We start from the raw sequence: 18,468 nt of genomic DNA, 5'->3' as shown, positions 1-18,468 counted from the left end.
GATGTTGACTCTACGATCATTGTTCCGATAGTTGTGTCAGCGAACGGTCTCATAGCGAAGAGTATATATAGGTATATATATATAGGTACATAATTATAGTAGGATATAGGTTTACCTATCTTGTAGGATATTAAATATTTTATCTTTATGCCGTTTAGTACAGCTTTTATGTCTACCGTTCTCCAATTTTCCCTCAACTGCTCAAGGGTTAACTGGAAGAGATCCCTGAAAGGGATAAGTTCGCCTTTGTACTAATGATGTGTGTTCTTTCATGTTTTATGTTTCTTTTTGTACAATAAAGTATTTTACTACTACTACTACTAAAGAGTCTCGACCAACACCTAGAGAGACTCTCGCTGGGTGGTTGAATCAAGGGTCAGATGCAGAAGGCGGTAATTTTGGACACGGCGCGTATCGGCGTCGGTCCTCACTCTGGACAGAAAGAGGTGGCGGCGAGTTGTCAAAGAGAAGCTGTTCCTTAGAAGTGGCCACGACCCTCAGTGATGAGGAAACCGATGCAAGGAGGGACTCTACATTTTATTCCTAATTAAGCTCTTCGAAATAAAACCTTGAGGTTGTAGCGCCTCAGAGGATTTTAAATGTTATTTAGATAGTCTTAGCAATAAAATAAAATATACAAAAGAGATAAGAGATTATGCATTGACCTGAACCTGAATAAAAGTGAATATCCATACTTAGCGCCTTAAACAAAACTTTGGTGATGACTACCGTTTGCATTAGGTAGTAGGAAGTTTAAATAAGTAATAAAGAAAGTTCTAAGTCATAAAACAAGTAGTTAGGTATACACTCGTTTTCTATAAAACAGAAAACGTCCTTGTTTATTTCCGAAGCCAGCGATTGCTTAATTACAAATGTTTCCAAATGTTACTTTAATTCAACAACTCCTTGAGTACACTTCAGGGGTTTTAAACGTTAAACTTTCCGAGTTAAGAAATTTATTGAGGGTTTCTCATTTTTTGTTTGCAGCCTTCGACAAGCTATTTAAGCGTGCGTCACGACATCGGCAACCGGTGTCTGAACAAAGGGGTGGCTGAATAGAGTCGGATTTCGATTCATGGCTGGGACGTGCGGTGCGGCGATAGATCCTCGGATCTTACTCGGGCGCATTTAGCAATTACCGCCGCATTAAAGGCTCAGACGACGGCGCGTGATTGCGGATGGATGACGCGACATTGCAGAATATTGCCATGGTCTTATTTAATGTATTTGATAAAATGAAATGCGAAGTAAGACAATATTTCCAAATAATATGTTAGTGATAACTTAAACATGGAAGCTTTTAATAGTATGACTCGTGGAATATTAATACGTCAAAGTTTTCCGAACCGTTAGGTTGATGTTTTAAAAGCAAACTCGCAATCGTCTATCTATATGGACACATATCATGTAGATAATACCTCTGTTATCTACCCCTACCGCACTTGTAAATTCATATTTAAAATTTTTGATAAAATAAAATGTGAAATTAGACAATATTTCCAAATAATATGTTAGTGATAACTTAAACATGGAAGCTCTTAATAGTACGACGTATGACCCGTGGAGAGTATGAGAAGGGCTCTAGCAAGCGAGAAAATTTTACAATAGTTACTTTTACTTTTTTTTTTTCGTCAATAAAGAAGGGATGTTCGAGAAAATTTTGTTGATTAACAATTACATAGCTTGTTGAAAAAATAACTTTAAGATAAATTTGTACAAGTAGTACGTTTGTTAAAATGTTTTAAATACACCATAATTTTTAAAAAGATTTCAATTAATATTTAATATCTTTAAAATTATATTTAATGTTACGTAATCGTTTTTTCACGCCGCGCGCGTTTCTCGAAAATGAGGCGCGGAGGGCTGTGTTCAGCGTTGAATTGAAAGTATAAATAATGGAGATACAGTTCTGCAAGTATGGAACGTTTTATTGGAAATATCCTCCTCTGTTATTAATAGTATTTTGGGGTCTTAAATATTAATACTTTTTGCGATATTGGGGAAATAAAATATATCTACTTTTTTCCCCCTTTTTTTGTTTACCTATAACTTTTTATATTTTTTGTGTGCTATTACATGCTTCGAATACATTTTTCTAGGTATCATGACGAATCTAATGAGGTACCACACATATTTTTAGGAGTATTATCTCTATTTTCACCGTTTTCAGTTTCTCGAACAGACTAATTTAGGGAAAAGTAATTGAATAACTTTGAACTTTCAGGCAATATAAAAACATTATAAATAATTGAATTTTATTAACAGCCTCATGTCCATATTTAATGATGATTCAACATATGACGCTCACTCACCCTTGACTGACGACGAGGAAGTTTACTTTCCTTGTTTATTCGATGACAAAAAATATATAATTCTGATCCTAAGGTCCAGGATCCAGAACAAACATTGTGTTTTAAGGACCCGAATAACTTTGACAACTACTGAAGCGCAATTTCTGTAAGGACAGTTAGGAATAAAGATGGAAAGGAAACGAAATTCCGCGCAAACAGAATAAAGACCTTTTACGAACTTTCGCTGGAAACTTCTGGGAACTTCAAAGAACTTTCCTGCCAGTATGTATAAATAAAATGTACGAAACAAGTGAATCTGTTTTGCTGAGATAAGTAGATAGATTTTGGGTGGGGGCCTTTGAACCTATCATACTAATTGCCTTTTTATTGGATTGTTAAATTATTCAGCACTAAAATTCAAGCTGAGGGCCGGTAATACTGAAGTAATCTTGAAATACCTAGTCGAAAACGTGGACATAATTTAGCCTCAATATATTTATAAATCTGTCATTAACTTCAGTCAGATAGGCCCTCTAATTGTGATAATTTGGTTGTACTCACTCTTGAATCTATTCAAATTGTTTACTTAATAAAGCTTTAAATCACTTTATTTTCAGAAAAACTACATAAACACTACATTTTCAATAGTAAAGCTATGTGCAAGCCTGGTTTAATCCATGAATAGGTAGGTACACAGAAATGTACAGCGCATTTTGTAAAGCTCTCTATGTGAGCGGAAATCCACTCACGATACTGTTTTGTGAGAAAACGCAGGCGGCGACGCGATGAAATATAAATTCCGATCAAAACCGTTTGGCTGGAAGCGACATCGCTCTACATATTTATTTACAAAGCCAATCGATACATTCATTCAATACAATTCAATACTTATGTAAGCAGGTATCAAGAAAAACTCATCGCTAACATTTTTTCCTAAACGAATGAATTTGTCAGATATGTTAAAAATTGTACTAGTCTATCCAGCTAAAATTTCATAATTACATCCTGAGCTGATGACGGTGAGACCTAGTGCGAAGCCCATTTGAAGAATCATGCAGCATACTTAAAAAAACAAAGATCCGCACTGATTGAGAACCTATACTTCTTCGGTGAAGTGAAGAAAGAAAATAATTTCTACCCTAATGATTAAGTATTCAATGTTTGCTAACTAATTGAATCCACAATGTCACTTAGCGGTTTGAATTTGCAGAACATTCTGGATGTTTCCGTGCAATTTGTACCAGAGTACAACATTTAATTGCGTCCGCCATCAGGGAGCTGTTTAACTAACTACTTGAGGGACGTCACAACACAATGATCAATCATGCCTCGAGCGATGTTCCACTGTCATATTGTGTTTCTAAGCCCTCGTGAATACAGATATATTTCCGGTGGTTGCTGGGAACTGATAACTTGTAATTATCTATTGTGATAAAAGTTTACGTTATTGTCTTAAATAAGGTAAACTTTCTATTGTATGACAGGCGAAATTTGTAGGTATAATTAGATATTAGGTATCTGTTACAAATTATTTTTTAACACGAGCATATAAAAAGCTTTAGATCGTCACCTAGAATCCACAATTACAGGCTTTGCTTAGTTTCGGACTCGAGATCTATCTGTTTGACACCAAATATTTATTTTTTTGCTTAATTTATATGAATACTAAAGGAAAAATCATAACTGGAAACACAAATGGAGGCAGTAATGTCTTAAGGCATTCTCTACCAGTCAACCATACGGCAAAATAGACATTTTCTAACGTACCTACTTAGATGAAGTCAGAAAAATATTTCAGAAAACATAAATAAAAACAAAAAAATATACAGGGTGATTCATGAGACGTGAGCAGGACTAATCGTGCACACTCAGTAACTGATAATTGATCAGATCACCGTCGTATTTAGGTGTAACAACCACACTTTTTCCTATTTTTTTACATTTTGGTGAGGGCAAATTTAATTCTCTACAATCATGGTCACCCTACAAGACCTAATTAATAAACATAAAAACCTCTTTAACCGTAATGACAGCATTTTGAAAGAAAGAAAAAAAACTGTCAAATTTGAGTGAGATACGAAAAGTAACTAGACCGTGATGACAGTGATGACATTCAATTTGACACAGAATATCGGTACCTAGTTTAGTATTCTAATTTGAGGGTGACCATGCATGTCGTACATAAATTTATAACTTTTTTTTTCAACACGACTAGAAAATTAACGTTAACCTCACTAATACTGATACGAAGCAGTCGCTTATAATTTACGAAATGCGCAGTATTAGTCCTGCTCACGTCTCCTGAATCATCCTGTATATGTATATGAAAAGTTTGCTTAATTTCTATAGGGAACGTGCATTAACTATAGGGGGCAGCACTGAGCCGACTAAAGCGACACTGTGCGGATTAAATGGAACGTTAACGCCATTCTGTCAAACGATCACAACATATGTTTCAAACGGAAAAATACGAGAAAAAATGTTTAAAATAATAAAATACGGCTTTCTTCCGATAAAAAACGACCTCCAGCGTTGCCAGAATACCATGAAAGGCCTCAAATTATTTCAGGCAGGCCATGTTTTGGATGTGACCGAAAAGGTAAACACAGATAAATGGGCGTTTTCAGAAATAAAATTGAAAACCATATAGTTTATATAAGTTACTCTATGATAGTTTGTCAAAGGACTGTCTCATTTCAAACATGACAGAGAAAATCATACTATCTTTGTCTTACATTAGTACTTCAGTACTAACACCCAAAAGAAAAGGATGAGTATAGCTTTTTGTTTTCCTTTACTGACAAATTTGGTTTGGCCAACCTATACAGGGTGACCTTAGCCATTGGACAAACCCTGAAATCCCACGTAGGGTTACTTCTCAGAAATGGTCTAACGGTAATATTTTTAGGGTTCCGTACCCAAAGGGTAAAACGGGACCCTATTACTAAGACTTCGCTGTCCGTCCGTCCGTCCGTCTGTCTGTCACCAGGCTGTATCTCACGAACCGTGATATAATAATTTTCACAGATGATGTATTTCTGTTTCCGCTATAACAACAAATACTAAAAACAGAATAAAATAAAGATTTAAATGGGGCTCCCATACAACAAACGTGATTTTTGACCAAAGTTAAGCAACGTCGGGAGTGGTCAGTACTTGGATGGGTGACCGTTTTTTTTTTGCTTTTTTTTTTCGTTTTTTTTTTGCATTATGGTACGGAACCCTTCGTGCGCGAGTCTGACTCGCACTTGCCCGGTTTTTTTTTAATTAGAACAAAAGATAAAAAAAAAATTATCAAACAAAAGTTATTTCCAATAATCGACAACAAAAAGAAACATACTGTATTAATCATTGGCAGTGCTTTTGACAATTTGTTTGAAAATGTGCGGTAATGATGGCATTTGTCAAAAGTCAGAATCTTACTAATGTCATAAATAAAAAAGATAATCAAAACGGTCGAAGAAAGTTTCATACTATTTATTACCTCAGGAGCTACTTAACACATACAGGTTGCTCCAAAGTAAAAAAATTGTAATTTTTTAATTTCTTCGTAACCGCTACACCGAATGTTATGATATTTTGTATACTGGTTCTAAATACCCTAATGCATATGTACATTTTGGCTTTGTCCAATGGCTAGGGACATTCTGTATACCTACATTTTAGTATAATACCAATAAGGATTGTTGTTACATTGCGAATAGATTAACGGATTGAAAAGTAATACTCGTAGTCGTATTGGCAGCCTTATTTTTTATGCTAAATCGACCTTTCTGAAATATGCCAAGAACAGGGCTGTCACCTTGAAGGGCGTAGGCTATATTTCATCTCCGAAATTTATACAATACTCTAGGGATGGGAATATAAAATTCTGCTCGGAAAATGTTTATAATATTTATTCGTGCATCGTCTTACAAGATTTGAGTGCCCGGGAATACTGTTATCTCTTAAATCACCAATTAAGTAGGCCAATTACAGAACCCTCCTTATTAGGTAGGGTCAAAGAAATAGATGAGCATCATAAAATGTAAGGGTTATTGAGAAACAAATAAAGTTGAGTTTCCGTCGTTATAATACACAATACACCACTCAATAAGATACCTAGGTATATACTTTCATTCTATAGTCATTCTATTTCTCCGGGTTTTTCCTAATGCAAAGGTTGTCCATCGCAGTCCAACGCGGCCACGCAGCGAGCGTGATGGGCACCTTTGCGTCGGGGACAGCCCGGGACGGGCTTCAGTAGGCATTTTTTTATACTTATTTAGTTTATATTTATATTTAAGTTTGGTTTTTAATTAGTTTTATGTTTAGTTTAAATATGTATAAAAATGAAAAAAAAAAATTGTTCCTTCTATATACCGGGTGTGGCCTGTAACATGAGCAAATAATTAAAACGTAGATTGTACTCCTCAAACGGTGACACTTTTGTTCAACAACTTTTAAAAATTATGAAGTATATAGACTCCCTATTTTTCATACAAAATAAATATTGTCTTCAATGGACGCCATCGCCACGCTATATCATTGTGATTGACGTTGCTTGTCACGCCTTAAACATAACAAAATACGCAATACATTGCGTCTTAGAATAAACTTTAAAGTGTATTAAAAATCAAACCACAAGTTATTTTTAAAAGTCGCTGAACAAATGTTGGTCAGTATGAGGAGTACAGCCTACAGTTAAATTTTTTGCTCATGTTACAGGCCACACCCGGTATAGTCTAATATCTTATATATTTAAATGTCATGATGATCATTCGCTTAATAGATTGGGGATGAAAGGATTTTAACTCTTTATCGGATTTTGCGAATTTGCCACTTCATATTCATTAAAATTCTGCATGATTAGGTACGTACATAAAGATGGTAATTTTTTATCTTAAAATGTAGATTGCATGTCCTATGAAGGGTTAAATATTTCGGACTGGATTTAAATGTGAATGGGAGTAATTAAAACTATAGGGTTAAATTTATTTTCATATTCTAAGCATAACTAGTTTTGTATTTGTAGGTGCAAACGAGCCTTATATACTCGTCAGCGGTTCTGTTTCCTCATTAAAGTGTTATATACACTATATGGAAATTCCGGAAAAAAACATGTAATATTTGCGCGCTTGAAAATAGTAGATTGTTAACCAAGGGTTGAAAGGCACCCATTTCTGTCGAGGTAGTTTGGCGCTCGAACGCAGTGAGAGCGCCAATAGTCCGAGACGGAAATGGTGCCTTTCACCCGAGTTAAACACTCTACTTTTCATATCGAATGCGAGGAAACCAAACAAGACAAGGCAATTTCGCAAAATCAGTAATTGCAATTACTTACTTGCAATCGGAGACTTTACATGTGTGAATATTAATAACCCCTAGCGAAAATCATTTAGATTGCAAAATTTACGAAAACACACATTTATTAACAAATTGCAGTAATTTTAAAATTATTTGTTCATTATTGTATGAAAATCAGCGGGATTGCCTCTAACTTTTTAATTTTATACTTTTTCGTTCTAAAAGCCGCAACAGACTACCGGACCGCACTGCGACCTTGGTGCGCCGCACCGCGTAATAGCATAATAAAAGTATTTTAAATATTAAATAACAATTTAATTAATAATATAAGAAATTTTTATCTTGTATTTTATTTTATTTTCATGAATATAGTCCTAAATAACTTTAAAAACGAATTTAATATCGTACAAACGTTTAACTGTGGCTGTATAAGATTCTGCCTTTGCTCATTTACGCAAGTGTAAGGTTTAAAAAAATATTTTTGGTGTATTCCTTGTGGTTCTCGCCTTATGAAATCGAGTAAATAGAATTCAACGAAAGAAATCAAGAATAATTTGTTTTTAACAATTTACTTACATCATTTTTGATAAAAAAAAGGATCAACGTGAGATTAGTAAAATTATACAATTACGAATTGTTCCAGGCGAGGAAATAAAGACACTATTTTTGCATTTTGTTTCCACTCAGTTGTTTGTGGGACGGGGACGCAGAGGAGTACACCACTTTTCTGCGCTAGAGCATAAACGTATCACTTTCTGCGCACCTTTTAGAACAACAACGACCCACTTTCAGAGCATGAGATATGAAAAATATATTTCGAGCGATAAGCAGCTTTTATGCCACATTTCTTTTCACCGATCCTGCGTGTAAGAACGTAATTCTCCTACACAAATATGAATGAGTCAGCATGATTCTTTATCGAGATAATGGGCAATGTACTACAGCCTCCTGAGTTTCAAAAGTAATTGTTTTGAAATTGATATCTTATGTTATTCAATAACAGTTTTTTTTTTTAAGATGGTCAATATAATTTACATAGAGCCTCATGGCTTCATGAGGATAGTGATGTACCTATTTATCTATCTACTATCTACTAACGTCAAGTACATAATATATCTACTAACAATTAAAACCACATATTATGAAAACCATTCTTTGATAAATTTCACTTGCTTTCCGAATTTATGTATGAATGCCATTCCAAACTCCATATTTCCTATTAATATCCGGTCTGAGTTATACTCGTATTTACATCAAAGATCCTGCACAAGTGTTGCTTAGAGTTCTTGTTTATTTGTGCGAATTGTGAGTTTCTGATGTTGAATATTGATTCTGATGTAGTAGGATTTAATAAATAAAGAGCTTGAATTGATCTGTATATTGATTTGCTTTGAGAGTTTGTTTGATATACGTATGTCAAACACACCTAAAATGTAATGCATTCAACGATGAAAATCAAGCTGATAAAATCATTGATTGAGAATAACGAAAAATGTGTTTTCGCCGCCCATCTTAAGATTTTCCTGTTGTGAAGGCAAAAGTACGTTTCACTGACACTTATAAGTCGCACATTTATTTAATTTATAATAACATCATGGTCTGAGATTGTAAATACGACTAAAACCAATAGTAGGCATCTAAATAAAATAAAACTTAAAAGTAAACAAATATTATTAGGTATTCACCGACTTGGACCACTCCGAACCTAAATATGCAAATATTATTTTTATCAATTAACTGTTGTTTTCAGTAGAAATAATATGTTTTAAGCTTTTCATGTTGTTGTGATTTTTTAGCAAATCATCATGCAAAACAGGAGTAGATGAGACTTTTAAAATGCTTTCTAAAAATGCATAGTTCCTATTAGCTCACTTGAACTGATACACAAAAGTATATCGCCAGTCTGGGGGCTATAGTACAACCCTACAATCACTTTACTCACAGGAACTAGCCACCTCTGTCATCTGTGGAGGTATTCAGAAACGGGAACGCCGGTCAAGTGCGGGTAGGATTGCGTTGATGTCTACTTGAGGCCTTTTAACATACTGCCCCATAATCGTATGTGACATTTTGGCAAAATAAAAGTATGTAAAACAACAGCATACTTAAATAATTCTTCAAAATCTATTTTGCCCCTAGGCTACTTGGTTAAAGAGGAAGGAAATCTGTATTTTTTACACGCTGTAACATGGGATAACCACGAAAATGTCTAAGTACTTTACGGTAATGCCTAAATTTATGTTTCCAGTAAATGTCATGATATGGAAAACAAGAAATAAAAATATAAGCTGATGTAGTAGGTACCTCCATGCTCTATGTAATGTATCAAAATAGAAAGGACGTAGCTACATTTGCAAAGTTTATCAAAAAATACTAGTGCAATGTGAATAAATAAGTACCTGAATCAGTATTTAAAACTGTTATGTACACACGAATCCATACAAGTTAGATGCCTCGTAATAACCTAACTTGAGCAATGTAAATAGGTATCTTCGAAGTTTGTGTAGTACCCGTTACTGCATATCAAAGGTTAACAAGTTGCAGGGAGTTAACTTCACCTGATTGTAATGAAAACCGTTTTCATAGAATACAAATTCAGAAATCAGGGAGAACATTTAAACGTCACCGTAACGTGAATGGAAAGTGTAACATCGTTGCGTTAGGCGCACAGTACATTCATATTATTTGAGTTATGCGCACGATAAGGGCTTATATGGAACACGGCGGAATTCCTATGCAGCTATGCAGTGATATTGCTCTGAGTTTTTTTTATTCCATGATACGATAGTCAAAATATAGTATTTCATTTAGGCTAATACATCTGAAAATTATATCTACCTACAAAACTAAAACTAATACCTAAAAAATAAATAAAACATATTAGCATGGGTGACCTAGCCCAATATGTATATATTAGGCTAGATCACCCAGGTCCGATCCCTGTGGAAGGGTTCCCATGAGGCTGGCTGCGTTCCCCCTTTGGATGGCTATGCCAATCCGTTGGGCGAGGAACGAGCCAGCCTGACGGTCCCCGGTGACCTCGATGATTTTTTTTGATATCTGCCGGATTAGTTTGCGAGCGCTTGGGCACCACGGTCCCAGAGTTTCGACTGCAAATGCCGCAAATATATGCAAATAAGGGGCCGTCCCATGCTCCAAGGAACAAGGGTCATTCCGTCGGGCCTCTTGCCATCGTCACGCGCGAGGCCAGGTGGCTCGAGAATGGCTGGAACGTTGGCGCTGACGAAGGCCCGACGGAGGATGTCGTTGAGGCAGGCATGGCGTGATAGGCGGCCGGCACTCTTAGGACAAGATAGACCGTGGTGTCCAAGGCTGTCCACAAAAGTTCCGCAGGGGCAGCGATGGGGTGTGACAATGTTAGAACCCAGGCGAAGACCGACAGCCAGCCTGAGGGTATTGCTATCGAGTAATGTACCAAGGTTGGAGGAGGGGAGAGCATGTAGCCAGGAGCCGGACTCTCTTTCCAATACAGCCAGAATGCGTGCTTTTTCCTGGCTGGTGGAGCAAGAGTTTAAGAGGTGGGAATGTACATGTGTGAAATTATATTAAATTATATGTAGAATTCTAGAGAAGCGGCACCTATAGTTACCTATAAAAAAATTAAAGGCCATAGTCGGCTTTCCATAGTAAGCTGGCCCATAAAAAAATGAAAGGCCATAGTCGGCTTTCCATAGTAAGCTGGCCCTCAAGTCAATTTAATTCGGGTTTTTTTGTGAGTACCTCTTATGGTGAAGGATATTTTTGCTGAGTATCAACATCCTACCGGTGACAGTTTTTGACTTATGATTTTATTATTTTTTTTCTTTAATGTATTGTTTTTCGGGATGTATTCAAGCGATTTGCTTCAGTTTTTTAAATAGTGTTCTTTATTTAGGTATGCATCGATACTCAAAAAACGAATACCAGTTGTCATATAAAAAAAAAGAAAACAAAAATAAAACATTTTTTTTATGTTGTGGTGAAGTAGTGACACCTCTAATTTTTATTCTAGTTGTAGGCCTGACATTGGCCTACTACTTGCCTAAATATCAAAATTTTCCAAACGGTACTTCCTGTCAAAAATTAGCAATGTGTGTGGTCAAGTTCTGTTCTCAATCGGTGTTTTTCAATGTAGTATAGTAGTAGTATACTTTATAGTTTTTTTTTTCTTTTTTTTTTTTATATGACAACTGGTATTCGTTTTTTGAGTATCGATGCATACCTAAATAAAGAACACTATTTAAAAAACTTCAAACACAAATCGCTTGAATACATCCCGAAAAACAATACATTAAAGAAAAAAAAAATCATAAGTCAAAAACTATCACTAGTAGGATGTTGATACTCAGCAAAAATATCCTTCACCATAAGAGGTACTCACAAAAAAAAAACCCGAATCAAATTGACTTAAGGGCCAACTTACTATGGAAAACCGACTATGGCCTTTATTCTCTTAGTCCTGGCTCCCCGCGATCGGTAAATTTTAATAAGTATGTTGTTACATATATCAAAAATAAACCTATACGAAATAAGGCAAAAAGTACACTCTCGGATTTGGCAACCGCACGCCCTTTACAGTTTTGGCAACTAATACTAAAAAAACGAAAAAATAAATGATTTTTATTGATTAGTTTCAAAAGAGGAGACTCGCCGGGAAGAAAAGCCGTATGTATAAACATTCGACTGTTGAGTAAAACGATTTTTTAGGGTTCCGTACCCAAAGGGTAAAACGGGACCCTATTACTAAGACTCCGCTGTCCGTCCGTCCGTCTGTCTGTCACCAGGCTGTATCTCACGAACCGTGATAGCTAGACAGTTGAAATTTTCACAGATGATGTATTTCTGTTGCCGCTATAACAACAAATACTAAAAACAGAATAAAATAAAGATTTAAGTGGGGCTCCCATACAACAAACGTGATTTTTGACCGAAGGTAAGCAACGTCGGGCGGGGTCAGTACTTGGATGGGTGACCGTTTTTTTGCCGTTTTTTGCATTATGGTACGGAACCCTTCGTGCGCGAGTCCAACTCGCACTTGCCCGGTTTTTTTTATTTTTGAAACGCTGCTTTGGTTTATCGCTAGCGGTCACTGCGATTGAAATTCAATACGTACTTTTCCCTCAGCGACAATTTCTTGTTTCGTGTTTCATTTACTGGTTATAAATAAATATTGAATTGAACATTCCGAATTTAGTAGTTGCTCTCGATTTGGGACGTCTTTGTTGCTACTTTTATTATGTGACAAACGTTATTACTTAAACAGATAAATTTATAATTCGAAATCAATGATTTCAAAAGTAAAGATATACCTTCATATAATTCCTTGGTGAATGCTACAACGCGATTGGTTGAGTTCGCATCATGCTCGCGATTGGTCGCAACTAGTTGCGTTAGACTGCACGATTGGCTCAAATTCGTGCGTGACACCCAAAATGACACCGCTGAATTGGCACCATTCTTAGTGCCCGTAAGGCTCGCCTTAATATATTAATATAAGTGAATGTTTAAAATACTAAGAATAACACAAAGTAATAAGATCGTCGTGCAAGTAAGGTACGAATACTAATGTTTTAGCAGTAGCAGTAAAATGAAATGTAAAAAGTATTTGCAGAAATTAAATTTAAACGATTTATAGAAGGGGATATTTCAAGTGAGCTTAATGTAAGACTCGAGGACGCCCGTACGGCGCCTTCAAATTCAAAGCTGTGTGCATGAGCGTCAGCTTTAGGCTTACTGACTGAGCACTTTAGTAATCGTATAAGTATAAGGTAAAGTAAACCAAGTGAGTTTCTTTTACTTAATTTTCCACAGTAGGTAATACACCTAAAAAAGGTAGTTTTTAGTTAAGTTTTAAAGTAATATCTGCCTGGCATGTCGTAGATTTCACATAAGTAAATATGTATCTCAATTATTATATTATGGGATAAGTTTGTTCTTTCACTGAAGGGATAACATATCGTATTCAAAAACACTACTTGACTTGACGTAGACATGACTTTTAAGGTTTTGGCGTCTTTGTTTAAGTATGTACTTACGTTCTTCGATAGATGTCAAAAGAACTTCCACCTGGAACCAGTGCAACTAAAACCAGACCAGGTAAAGTAATGTACCTACAAAGTAACCTGAGCCTCTACCATCAGTTTTAACATTGACATAACGCTCACGTCTACGTAATTTACTTTCTGTACATCTCGCTTCCACTATTGCTCGCATATGCGAGTACGAGCGAGATGCATAGAAAGTAAGTTACTTAAACGTGAGCGTTATGTCAATGTCAAAACTGGTGGTAGCCGTACTGCTGCTGTAATGGCGTAGGAAGGTAAGTATCGCAATTCCTTTTCTAAAACTTTAAGCTACAAAATAATATTGTTTCAATTACCACAGCAACCACATTACACCGATGCAAAGGAGTAGAAATAAATTGATTTCTGTTTCCATTGCAATATATTTATTTTATTCGAAAACACCGTTTGTTTAATAGGCTGTAATCAAGAAAGTTAATTGGATAGCTACAGTCAACAAATTAGATTTCTATGCCAGTTCATACCTTGTCACGGTGAAAATATTATGAAATCCCTAACGGGCTTTCAATGAACTGTGACAAGGCATGAAGTAGCCTGGACTACAAATGAAATTGTTTGATTGCCTCTTATTTTGAATTTATCAGTTTGGAAGAAAATGTATCATAGACAATCTTATTAATTTCGGAACTATTTCACTTTTGATGAGGTAGGAGACCGGAGACCTGTGGCTAATTTGAACTTACATTTTGATATTAAAATAATATCTAAAATGATTTTACTTTACCACTTTACCAATACGAGCGAAATGCACGCGTGAATCATAGCAGAATTACTTCCATTTAGATATTATTTTGATATCAAAATGTATGTTTGATTAGGTCTCCATGTATATGTCGGCGACCGATCGTAAGATCAGGCACATCGTGAAATTCCTAGGCATATCGTGAAACGTGAAAATCTTTGACTCGTTCCCTGAGTTGACGGGCGGGGCTCCTATTTCTGGGCAGTTTGCCCTTCGGGCATCTGAAGCAGCCTAACGAACCTATCCTACCTATATTTTTGTTTTATGTGACTATCGTCAAAACATTACACAGGAACATTACGATCGGCCGCCGACATATACAGGATGATTCATGAGACGTGAGCAGGACTAATCCTGCACACTCGGTAACTGATAATTGATCGATCACCGTCGTATTTAGGTGAAACAACCACACTTTTTCCTATTTTTTAACTTTTTAGTGAGGACAAATTTAATTCTCTGCAATCATGGTTACCCTACAAGACCTAATTAATAAACATAAAACCTCTTTAAAGTCTTGACCGTAATGACAGCATTTTGATTACGAAGAAAATAAACTGTCAAACTTGAGTGAGATACGAGTTTTCAAAAGTAACCAGACCGTGATGACATTCAATTTGACACAGAATATCGATTGTTTAGTATTCTAATTTTAGGGTGACCACGCATATCGTAAATAAATTAATAAGTAACTTTTTTTTTCAACACGACCAGAAAATTAACGTTAACCTCACTAATACTCATACGAAACATGCTTAGCTTATAATTTACGAAATGCGCAGTGTTAGTCCTGCTCACGTCTCCTGAATCACCCTGTATAATAAAAAGATTACAAATAAAGTGAAGTAAACGAATATAAGCATTCCTTGAAAGCTTATTATAATAATGTATCGATTTCAAATTTAGTAGAGTAGGTATTTCTAGTCCGAAGCCTAGGTATCTTTAGAAAATACATTATTATATTTTTTTTTACTATACAAATGGCACAGTTATAAAACCCTAATAACTAAACCCCAATTGAAGTGAAAACGGTTATCCTGCCAATGGTGGGCTTTAGTTGCATAGTTTGTAATAGTTATTTAGAATACAAGTGCGGAAAAGAGGAAATTCGAAATCGACACGAGTTGCGAATTACGTATTCGCACGTGTATCGTACAACGTTTTACAGTACATATGTATTAAGTTCGAATCTTCGAGCAACACCGGCTTCCGACACGTCGGAAGGGAGGGGCCCAAGCGATATCTTACCGTACAAATCTTTCTGCCATTTTTGGCGGGGGGAAAGGTGCACACAGTCGCACTTCTCACACACTTACATACAAAATCCAATCTGTAATGACGTCACAAATACATAGAAAATGACACACGTCAAAGACAAATCTTGCAAACCTCGATCTCTTTTTGTGTGCGGACGAGTCACAAGTGTCACAACACGCACACTAACACATTTTCGTCGAAGTATTTTATTGTATTCTGAGAGATGAGAAGTCGGATTTGTCGCTCGACCGATCCGCAATTTGTACTGGGCGAGCAAAATCGATAAATCCAACATTACATGAGACTAAAATATAATAATTGTGTTTAAATGTAATTAAACGTATGATATGTAAAAAAAATATTACATGTGAAATGTAACACCTTTTTGTAAATTTGATGTCCCCGACCTCTTTTTATAGCAAAAAACCGAGCAATTAGGCATTTTTTCTGCTACTGTGTTCACGCGCGCGTCTCGACTCGGTCTAGTTGAAAATCCGAGCGCAACTAGTTTTATTACCCGCGCTAGATCAGTTGATCTTGTACCTAGGCAGAGGGGAAATAGTACGAATGCCTTCCGTGTTGCTCGAAGGTTCGAATAGAGCCGACTCTAGGTTTGCCGACTGTGTCATTTTCAGGAGTAGATTATAAATAAATATGATTCCCTAGCCTTACATAATTTCAGGTTGGTTTAAAAAATTTAAAGAGCTTAAACTAAAAAACTGGTTAAAATAAAACCTACTTGCATTACTGCATATAGAGCATAATTTATACTTAAGGAATCAAATTTTCCCAGCTTAAAAGCAATCTGTTAGATCGTTTGGTTTTAACCAAACCGTTCTTTTACCTTTAACCAAAACAGCAAATTCTAGGTTTACTCGTACACTGAGCACATTACACATTGTACGAGTTCGAGTGCATCGCTGTATTCCATGCTTTGTAACTTCCATGTAGAGAGGTCAATTTTCTCTGCAGGCGACTGAACTCAGTATCAACAAAACAAACTATGCATGTGGGGTATTCAACAGATTTGTTTTTAAAAAGCCTGTTTTTTCCAGAATAAGGAGCCGCTTTAAAATATTAGATTTAATTCTTCGTATACCTTTGAGGCTCGTCCAATAAAAATAATTAAATTATTTCGTCATTTAATAAGTTAAATATCTGGGAGACCGAGCTTTGCTCGAAACACATATATAAAATCTCAAAAATGCGCGTTTTCCCAGAGCTAATACCCTATATCGGTTTTTCGCCCCCGAAAACCCCCTAATAGCAAATTTTATCGAAATACATATTAACTCACATTTATAGACAAAAACGCGAAAGTTTTAAATATTTTATCGAAATAGTTAGAGCCGTTTCAGAGATCCCCGAAATAAATGCATATTATATATATTTATACAAGAATTGCTCGTTTAAAGGTACCTATAAGAATAATTCCTGAAACTGTCATCTCAATTCTAATCTTTATAATGGAAAAGTGCCTGTGCGAACACGATAAAATTTTACGATCAATCCGAAACAAATAAAACTTTTATACAAATAATATTAACTTAATAGCCCTTAAAATAAATTGCCAATCAAATGTCAACATCAATAATAAAACCAAAACAACTACATTAACAAAATGAGCTGTTCTTATCATTAGAAATAAAATACCTACCAATTTCAAATAGCATCACAGTATCACACACTGAACATGGCAGTCACTACACGCGGACGTGTAAAAGTCCGGGTGATTCGGTCCGGGCGCGACGTGCGACAACTCCGACGTCCGTCACGGCACTGGTAGCCCGGACGGCCCAAGCTGCGCGAGCCGGAACGCCGGAACAGGCCGCGGCTTTCAGCGATTCATGGCCAAATCTCTATGACAACCTTTGAAAAAAAATATTATAATGAGAAACTTTACACTTAGCTTTTAAGCGCGGATACTAAAATGATAGTTTGATTGCTCCTATTTTTTTAACTGATCTGTAATTTGTACACAAGTAAAACGATTTTTTAGGGTTCCGTACCCAAAGGGTAAAACGGGACCCTATTACTAAGACTCCGCTGTCCGTCCGTCCGTCTGTCTGTCACCAGGCTGTATCTCACGAACCGTGATAGCTAGACAGTTGAAATTTTCACAGATGATGTATTTCTGTTGCCGCTATAACAACAAATACTAAAAACAGAATAAAATAAAGATTTAAGTGGGGCTCCCATACAACAAACGTGATTTTTGACCGAAGGTAAGCAACGTCGGGCGGGGTCAGTACTTGGATGGGTGACCGTTTTTTTGCCGTTTTTTGCATTATGGTACGGAACCCTTCGTGCGCGAGTCCAACTCGCACTTGCCCGGTTTTTTTTATTTTTGAAACGCTGCTTTGGTTTATCGCTAGCGGTCACTGCGATTGAAATTCAATACGTACTTTTCCCTCAGCGACAATTTCTTGTTTCGTGTTTCATTTACTGGTTATACATAAATATTGAATTGAACATTCCGAATTTAGTAGTTGCTCTCGATTTGGGACGTCTTTGTTGCTACTTTTATTATGTGACAAACGTTATTACTTAAACAGATAAATTTATAATTCGAAATCAATGATTTCAAAAGTAAAGATATACCTTCATATAATTCCTTGGTGAATGCTACAACGCGATTGGTTGAGTTCGCATCATGCTCGCGATTGGTCGCAACTAGTTGCGTTAGACTGCACGATTGGCTCAAATTCGTGCGTGACACCCAAAATGACACCGCTGAATTGGCACCATTCTTAGTGCCCGTAAGGCTCGCCTTAATATATTAATATAAGTGAATGTTTAAAATACTAAG

General features: G+C 36.1%; 1 protein-coding gene across 1 annotated transcript in view; it reads right to left on the bottom strand.

The window, feature by feature from the left end:
- The window catches only part of LOC134797607 (monocarboxylate transporter 4-like), an 85,111-nt gene extending 67,575 nt beyond the window's left edge, over window positions 1-17,536 (bottom strand). Inside the window, exon 1 of the mRNA XM_063769920.1 lies at window positions 17,317-17,536. The gene's annotated coding sequence lies outside the window, so the exon portion shown is untranslated. The remainder of the gene's footprint in view (window positions 1-17,316) is intronic.
- Window positions 17,537-18,468: the final 932 nt, after the last annotated feature.

This window comes from Cydia splendana, chromosome 15, assembly GCF_910591565.1.
Source record: "Cydia splendana chromosome 15, ilCydSple1.2, whole genome shotgun sequence".
NCBI classification, from domain to species: Eukaryota; Metazoa; Arthropoda; class Insecta; order Lepidoptera; family Tortricidae; genus Cydia; species Cydia splendana.
Note: the sequence above shows the minus strand (reverse complement) of the source record. Positions and strands in the feature narration are given on the sequence as shown.